The sequence below is a fragment of the Vicia villosa genome, linkage group LG4, assembly GCF_029867415.1.
Source record: "Vicia villosa cultivar HV-30 ecotype Madison, WI linkage group LG4, Vvil1.0, whole genome shotgun sequence".
NCBI classification, from domain to species: Eukaryota; Viridiplantae; Streptophyta; class Magnoliopsida; order Fabales; family Fabaceae; genus Vicia; species Vicia villosa.
In genome coordinates this window covers 79,906,530-79,916,032 of record NC_081183.1, presented here as the reverse complement: position 1 = coordinate 79,916,032, position 9,503 = coordinate 79,906,530, and positions in this window count along the sequence as shown.

Sequence of the window (9,503 nt, the reverse complement as noted above, 5' to 3'; positions counted from 1 at the left end):
TGGATAAAAATGATATGGGCCTTGTCTTGGTCGTGGAAGGCCCATAATATTATGGAAATGATGTTTGAACCATGAAAACTTGGCCCCATTTGGAAAAAATGCATTTTTGAGCAATGTTGACTTTATGCATTTTCCAAAATTTAGCCAACTTCAACAAGGTGTAAATCCTTCAATTTTTGTCATATGAAGGAGATCTTGCACTTTTTGGAAACCTCAAAGAGTCCTCTAACCAATGCCTTTGGTCTCATGTCAAAATGATTTTTGATGCTCCTTGTGTGTCCTTTTGAAAAAAGTGTCTTTTTGTTGACTTTGAAAATGACCTGTAATGTCTTTGATCATATTTTTCAAATGGTGAATCCAATGACCATGGGATCAATGGCATTTGAAAGATAATTGAATTTCCTTCAAAATGAGCTTTGGTTTGAATTTTTTGGATGAAGGATGAGAGAGTTATGATCAGTCAAAGTTGAGTTGACTTTTCAGGCAAAAACCCTAATTTTGAATCTTAGGGTTTTGTTGATTTTTGATCTTTCCTTGATGAATTATGATCATCCAATGATCAAATGATGAATCCTTTGACAAAATATGGACTTTGACAAAAAATTTCATTTTTGACTGTCTGTTGACTTTTTTGGTCAAACGGGTCGTCTGTTGACTGTTTGAGCTGCTGACGGTGCGTCTGAGTGAATTGAAGTTTGAAAATTTGTATGATGGTACTTTGAGATATATGGATGTGTATGAAATCCATTTGAGCTCTCAAAAACTTGTTTCTCCTGTAAAAACAAGAAAACCCTAGTCAGGGACTGTTTATGTAGGAGACTGTTAAGCGTACCTGATTTTTGTGCAGTGTTGAGTCTCTGCTAATCGCGTGATATTCAAAAGACTTCTAGAACAAAAATCTTGGAATTTTGAATTGTGAAAGATTGATTTGATTGATGGTACAAAACACTGAGAATTGTACTGCCAGCAGTTTGGCTGTCGACTGACTGTTCAAGTATTGACGTAGCAGTTAGAGTGAAAAATCAACAGTCAAAGTTATTTTTTTTTTGTTGTTTTTGTTTTTGTTTTATGTGAAAAATGAAAGTTTATTTACATGACTTGTTAAAAAACACAGACATAATAAATAACTAATATTTACTGTACGCGGGCAAAATTACCGATAATAACCCTGAAAATCATTTAATGCACAGAAAAATGAATATTTGACTGGCAGAAAACACATAAAATATTATCTGAGTAATTAAGCAATATTATGACAAGTAATACAACATTTAATACTGACAGTACAAATATTACATACTATATTGAACAGTACGACGAATAAACGGTACATTTAAGAAATAAGAAATACGGCAAATTTTAAGAATGACGATTGATAACCCATGCTACAAATAGTAACATGTAGATGATTGGGAGCATAAGCATCCCAGGTCCACAGTGTTCCGGGCTATGTAGACAGAAGAAAGACATGATCACCGTAGCAATGGTGATGACCATAAGAAAACACGTTTCCCACCGCTTTGCCATTTTGTCGGGGAAGAAGAAAGGATGGATTATGAAGTAGAAATTTGAGAGATGAATTAGAATTTGATGTGAGATTTTATGGAAGAAAATGGGAGGTATTTATAGAATGGAAAGGAGGATAGAGACGTTGGGGAATGATGTGATTCCGTTCAAAAGGAAAATTTGAGTGGAAGTAAGATTTGAAAGAAAGTGGAGATAGTGTTGGGAAAAAGAGAGATTTGATTTTTGAAAAAGAGATTTGAAAAGATTTTTGAAAATAATGGAATATAGTACAAAAATTAGTGGGAAACAAAAGATAATAATAATCTACTTGTTACCAGTACAGTCTGAGTTTCCTGATTCTGCGCCTGCAAAAAGATTTAACTCTGTACCAATTGTGTCAGTACTATTTATCTGTAAATAAATAAATAAATAGCATGTGTGAAGTAATAAACAGTATTTGGCGTTTGCGTAAGAATAAATTCAACTGCAAGCCAAATTACTATATAAGAAAAATTCTAAAAACTAAGTATTTCATATGTCAGGATATTTATTGAAATAAAAATCCATGATTATATGAGACTCTTAATTTTCAGATTGGAGTTTTCTTGAAAAAAGATGCGGGCAAATTTTGGGGTATAACAGTTGCCCCTATTCAATCTTCTTAAACCTGAAGAGATTGTCTGAAATCTGAAGGTAGAAGATGATTGAATATTTAGATGCCCTGAAAATTTGCACTTACCTTGATCAGAAGAGATGTTGGAAGTTGCATTTGAATGTCGTCTGCGAAATGTTGTTGGCAGATTGGAACATTACCTGAGATGGGCTTTCAGATGCCACCTGGTAAATGGGTTGATGGTTTGTTCATCAGAATGAATCCATTGATTATATCTTGATGAAGGATTTGAAAGTCTTTGTGTTGACTGTTTCGGAACCGTCCAAGGTTACCGCTTTAAGTCTTGGAGGATGATTGCTACGGAACTTGTCCAAAGTTTTTTCTGCTTTAGATTTTGAAAGTTGATCATTGTGGAACCGTTTGAGGTATCAGCTTTAGATCTTTGATTTTAGATCATTCTTGAACCGTCTGAGGTATCGACTTTAGATCTTCAATGTTAGATCGTTCTGGAACCGTCTGAGGTATCGCTTTGATCTGTGATACTAGATCGTTCTGGAACCGTCTGAGGTATCGCTTTAGATCTTTGATGCTAGATCGTTCTGGAACCGTCTGAGGTATCGCTTTAGATCTTTGATGCTAGATCGTTCTGGAACCGTCTGAGGTATCGCTTTAGATCTTTGATGCTAGATCGTTCTGGAACCGTCTGAGGCATCAACTTTAGATCTGTGATGTCTGTTTTTGAGTTGGTAAGTGATCAGAATGAATCTTCGGCTTGATTATATCTGAGAGAACCGTTCATGGAATTCAGGTGAACACTGCATGTGATTGAGAACATCTTTGTTGAAGATATCCGTCTACCTGAAAAATCAAGTTAGTGATATGCAATGTTTATGATGCATGTAAATGTGAGATATTCCCGGAGAAATATGCATGTGATGTTGTGTATGAATATGCGCATGATGCATGATGTATGATGTATGATGTATGAATATGAATATGTGATGTATGAATGTGAGATGTCGAGCTTCTATTTGGGAAAATAAATTTCCGCCAGTCATCTGGATATGACTATATTGTGATCGTTGATGATCTTTTGTCTTGTTTGAGTACCCTCGGCTGGGGAAATTCTTTGAGAACCCTGGTACTCTGTTGAAGGATCTTTGAATATCTCTTGAGAATGAAAGGTAGCTGGAAGTTCTGATGCCCTTTCAAATGGGAATGAGGAAGATGCATAATCCTCCGATGCACTATCTGACCAAGTCCGGGTGCGGGGATCATACCTTCTGAAGATAGTAATCTGGAACAACCCTGCTGGGGGATAAGACTTCTTTTGAAGAGAAAATCTTTTTGAGGAATTTGCTGAGAAATGCGTTTCTCTTGGGGATTTTCTTCTGATGGGATGATGTCCAGATAATTGGGACATTTCCTGAATGCTATTCCTGTTTTTCCTGGTAAACATCAATCATACTCAAATGCACATGTTCATTCAAAATTATCATTGGGACGCTTACGTATTTAAACAGAAAAAGTGAAAATGGTGATTTTTGAGCCTAAGCTGCATTGATTTTTGAAAAAGAGCCATGATAGGCTGGTTAGCACAGGGAGACAACAATCCTAGAAGTAGGAAACTGTCAGAAAGTTTTGGAAAATATTTATAGAGATAAATAGCTATGTGAAAACAATCCAGTCAAGTTTCAACTCTGCTATTGCCAATCTGTCCTCGAGCATCTCATCCCTCACTTGTTGGAAGAAAGTGATTGGACTGATCGGCGTCTTTGAGGTGTTGAATCTTGGTGGTGAGTAGGCAGCTGAACGGAACATAGTTGTATGCTTCATCCCCTAACTTTTGCCTAGGCCGCCCTTTCAGGTTTTCAGCCTACCGGGATAATATTTGTTTAGTCTCTAACTTTTGCCTGGACCGCCCTTTCGGGTTTTCAATCCACCGAGACGCTCATTTTTTTGCCTAAGTTGCCCTTTCAGGTTTTCAACTTAGCGAGCTGTTTTTTTTTCTTTTTAAGAGAAGTATTTTTTGACTATGTCCGCATTCACAGGGTGTGGGAAATCCTCGCCATCCATGGTGGTAAGCAACATGGCGCCGCCGGAGAATATTTTCTTGATTATGAATGGTCCCTCGTAGGTGGGAGTCCATTTGCCTCTGGGATCACCTTGTGGTAAGATGATGCGTTTGACAACCAAGCCACCAGTTTGGTATGCTTGACTTTTGACTTTTTTGTTGAAGGCTTTGATCATACGCTTTTGGTATAGCTGACCATGACAAATAGCTGCGAGCCTTTTCTCATCAATCAAGTTTATCTGGTCCAACCGTGTTTGAATCCAATCGTCTTCGTCTAGATTGGCTTCTTTCATAATCCTTAGGGAAGGAATCTGAATTTCAATTGGAAGAACTGCCTTCATACCATAGACTAAGGAGAATGGAGTTGCCCCTGTTGAAGTACGCGCAGATGTGCGATAACCATGAAGAGCAAAAGGCAACATCTCATGCCAGTCTTTGTAGGTTACTGTCATTTTTTGTATGATTTTCTTGATGTTCTTGTTGGCAGCTTCCACCGCGCCGTTCATCTTTGGTCGATATGGAGAAGAATTATGATGCTTGATCTTGAACTGTGTGCAAAGTTCAGTAATCATTCTGTTGTTTAGATTTGTGCCATTGTCCGTGATAATCCGTTCAGGGATGCCGTACCGACAAATGAGATTGTATTTGATGAACCGGGCCACCACATTTTTGGTGACAGAAGCAAATGAAGCTGCTTCTACCCACTTTGTGAAGTAGTCAATAGCGACCAGGATAAAGCGATGTCCGTTGGAGGCAATAGGTTTGATTTCTCCAATCATATCAATACCCCACATTGCAAAAGGCCAAGGAGCCGTCAGGACGCTTAATGGAACTGGAGGTACATGTACTTTGTCAGCGTATATCTGGCATTTGTGACATGTTCGGGAGTGATGACGGCAATCTGTTTCCATGGTAGACCAGTAATAACCTGCTCTCAGGATCTTTTTAGCCATTGTATGTCCACTGGAATGAGTACCGAAGGTACCATTGTGTATTTCTTCCATGATCTGTTCTGCTTCCTTCTTGTTCACACAGCGAAGTAAAGTCGAGTCATGGTTGCGTTTGTATAAGGTTCCATTGCTTAGAAAGAATTTGGCAGCAAACCTCCTTAGAAACTTTCTGTCATTAATGGATGCCCCTTCAGGGTACTCCTGAGCTTCGAGATATCTTTTTACTTCATGGAACCATGGTTTTTCCTCGGTTCCTTCGGTATTGATCTCATTGCAATAGGATGGTTCATCTTGCCTGTAAATGGTGATCATAGGCGCCTCGTTGTCCCACCTGACTTTGAACATGGATGACATGGTAGCTAAAGCATCAGCTAGTTGATTTTCCTCGCGTGGGATGTGTTCGAAAGTGATTTCTTCGAAGTAAAGAATCAAACTCAGCACATATTCTTTGTAAGGAATTAGATTCGGGTGCTTCGTGTCCCATTCCCCTTTGACTTGGTAGATTACCAAGGCCGAGTCTCCGTAGACTTCCAGGAATTTGATTCTTAGATCGATTGCAGCTTTAAGACCCAGAATACATGCTTCGTATTCGGCTATATTGTTAGTGCAATTGAAGCATAATCTGGCAGTGAACGGTGTGTAACTTCCTGCGGGGGAAATGATCCCAGCTCCGATGCCATTGCCAAGTGCATTAGAAGCTCCGTCAAAAACCATAGTCCACCGGGATCCTGGCTCGGGTCCTTCTTCTGGTCCTGGTTGTTTGTAGTCATTGACTAGCATAATGTCTTCGTCTGGGAAGTCAAAGTTCAATGCTTGATAATCATCTACTGCTTGATGAGCCAGATGATCAGCTACCACACTTCCTTTGATTGCTTTTTGTGAAGTGTATTGAATGTCATATTCTGTTAAGATCATTTGCCATCTCGCTATTCTTCCAGAGAGAGCAGGTTTTTCGAACACGTATTTGATGGGATCCATCTTGGAGATTAGGAAAGTGGTGTGATTTAGCATGTACTGTCTTAGCCGGCGAGCTGCCCAAGCTAAGGCACAACAAGTTTTTTCGAGTAGTGAGTATCTTGTTTCACAATCGGCAAACTTTTTGCTAAGATAGTAGATTGCGTGCTCCTTTTGGCCGGATTCGTCATGTTGTCCTAGTACACACCCCATTGAGTCTTCTAACACAGTTAGGTACATTATCAGAGGTCTGCCTTCCACAGGTGGCAACAAGATTGGAGGTTTTTGGAGATATTCTTTGATTTTGTCAAAGGCTAACTGGCATTTGTCATTCCACCTTTCCACTTGATCTTTCTTCAACAGTTTGAAGATCGGCACACAAGTAGTAGTCATGTGGGCAATAAATCAGGCGATGTAATTTAGACGTCCCAAGAATCCTTTGACTTGTTTCTCGGTACGAGGTATAGGCATTTCTTGAATGGCTTTAACCTTGGCGGGATCAACCTCAATACCTTTGCTGCTGACGATGAAACCTAAGAGTTTGCCGGATCTTACTCCAAAGGTACACTTATTTGGGTTCAGTCGCAACTTGTATTTCTTGAGTCTGTCAAACAACTTGTGTAAATGACCCAAATGTTCTTCCTCGGTGTTGGATTTTGCAATCATGTCATCGACATACACCTCTATTTCTTGATGAATCATATCATGAAATAGCGCTACCATTGCACGTTGATAGGTTGCTCCTGCGTTTTTCAGACCAAAGGGCATTACTTTGTAACAAAAGGTTCCTCAGGGTGTTGTGAAGGTTGTTTTTTCCATGTCTTCGGGTGCCATCTTGATTTGATTGTACCCTGAGAATCCGTCCATAAAGGAGAATACCTTGCATTGTGCGGTATTATCAACCAGTACATCGATGTGTGGTAAAGGGAAATCATCTTTGGGGCTTGCCCGGTTCAGATCTCTGTAGTCCACGCACATTCTGACTTTCCCGTCTTTTTTAGGTACAGGCACGATGTTAGCTATCCAAGGAGGATAACTTACATCTTTTAGGAATCCGGCATTGAACTGTTTTTCAACCTCGTCTTTGATCTTTTTTGACATATCAGGCCTACTCCTTCGTAGTTTCTGTTTGACTGGAGTGCTACCTTCTTTGATTGGCAGGCGATGAACTACAATGTCCGTGTCAAGGCCTGGCATATCTTCATAGGACCAGGCGAATATCTCGACGTAGTCTCGCAGCATTTGAATCAGTCTTTGCTTGATGCTGTGTTCTAAATCAGCCCCTATTTTGACTTCTTTCTTTTCTTCGTTGCTGCCCAAGTTGATGACCTCAATTGGCTCCTCGTGAGGCTGTATGGCCTTGTCTTCTTGTTCTAGCAGCCTTGCAAGTTCTCTTGGCACTTCACAATCTTCCTCACTTTCGTCCTCAGTTTGGTAGATCGGACTTTCAAAGTCATGACGGGCAATAGCAGAATCGTTGTTGACTGGATCCATAGTGTATGTGAATCTGCAGGTTAGTTATGTGAGTGTGTGTGAAGAAAAAACATAGCTATTAGAAAGCGAAGAAAGAAAGAAAAAGGATCACAAAATTTAAATATGCAAGCGTCCCATGATTTTATTGAATGCACATGATCATGATATGATAAGCCCTTATAGAAGGACCAGTGTGCTAAGGCACACGGCTTTCAAGCTCATGGTTCGATTGTTCAGGAACCATTTTTATCTTTGCACAATATACACAAAGAAAACAGGAAATGGCATTTACTCCTGGTCAAAGGAGATCACATCCTCAGCTTTCCAGTTGTTCAATCCACTGTTGTGAGCAGGGAGTATCCAGCTGTTCCAGTTGCAGTTGTCTTCTTCATCTTCCACAGCATTGATTTCATTAGTGGGAAAATGAGCCGGTGATCCTTCGGGATAAGGGATATACTCTGCTGGATACGAGAGCCCAGGCTGAGATATCTCTGTTGGCTGAGCGAGATGCTCGATAAGGCCGTCCCATGCAGTCGGGATGATGTTTTGAATAGAGACTTGTGCATCCTGATGAGGAGTGTATGCTGACAGAAAGCAACCCTCGTTATTTGGTATTTCCCTGGCTTCTTCGAAAGCGAAATTGTCATCGTAATGTTCATCCCATCCAGTTGGGATAATGTCCTTCATAGCAATTTGTGAGCTTGGAGGAGCGGAATATTTCACCATATAGTCATATTTGCCGCTGGGTTCTCCTAGCGTGTCCCATACTTCTTTGGGTGGATTTTGATATTGCTCAGTGACGGGACTTGTGAAACTTTCTTCATTTCCAATTTGATCACCCCATCCAGTCGGGGTAAGGTCTTCCATAGCAATATAGTGAAGGATAGAAAAACACTTAGAAAGGGGGGGGATTGAATAAGTGTGACTTTAAAATCTTGGGCGATAAAAATAAATTGCACAATTATTTTTATCCTGGTTCGCTGTTAACGAAGCTACTCCAGTCCACCCCCGCAGAGATGATTTACCTCAACTGAGGATTTAATCCACTAATCGCACGGATTACAATGGTTTTCCACTTAGCCGCAACTAAGTCTTCCAGAGTCTTCTGATCACAACCTGATCACTCCAGGAACAACTGCTTAGTTCACTCCTAAGACTTTTCTAGAGTCTACTGATCAACACGATCACTCTAGGCTTAGTTCACTCCTAAGACTTTCTGCTCAGCCAACTGCCAAGACTTCCTGCTCAGCCAACTGCTAAGACTTCCTAGAGTATACTGATCAACCGATCACTCTAGTTCCTTACAACTTAATGTAATCAATTCAAGAGTTTACAAATGCTTCTTAAAAGCGATAATCACAACTGTGATATTTCTCTTACAGTTTAAGCTTAATCTCACTAAGATATTACAACAGCAATGTAGTGAGCTTTGATGAAGATGAAGATTCTGAGTTTTGATTTGAACAGCGTTTCAGCAAGTTAATTTGAATTGACTTTGTTCAGGATCGTTAACCTTGCTTCTCATCAGAACTTCATATTTATAGGCGTTGAGAAGATGACCGTTGAATGCATTTAATGCTTTGCGTGTTCCGTACAGCTTTGCATTTAATGTTATACGCTTTTGTCAACTACCTCGAGCCTTGTTCACGCTGTGTCTACTGACGTAGCCTTTAGTAGCTTTAACGTTCCTTTTGTCAGTCAGCGTAGTCTGCCACGTGTACTTCCTTCTGATCTGATGTTTATGAATACGACGTTTGAATATCATCAGAGTCAAACAGCTTGGTGCATAGCATCTTCTGATCTTCTGACCTTGAAGTGCTTCTGAGCGTGATACCATCTTCTGATCTTCAGTGCTTCTGATCTCATGTTCTTCTGATGCTTCCATAGACCCATGTTCTGATTCTGCTTCGACCATCTTCTGATGTCTTGCCAG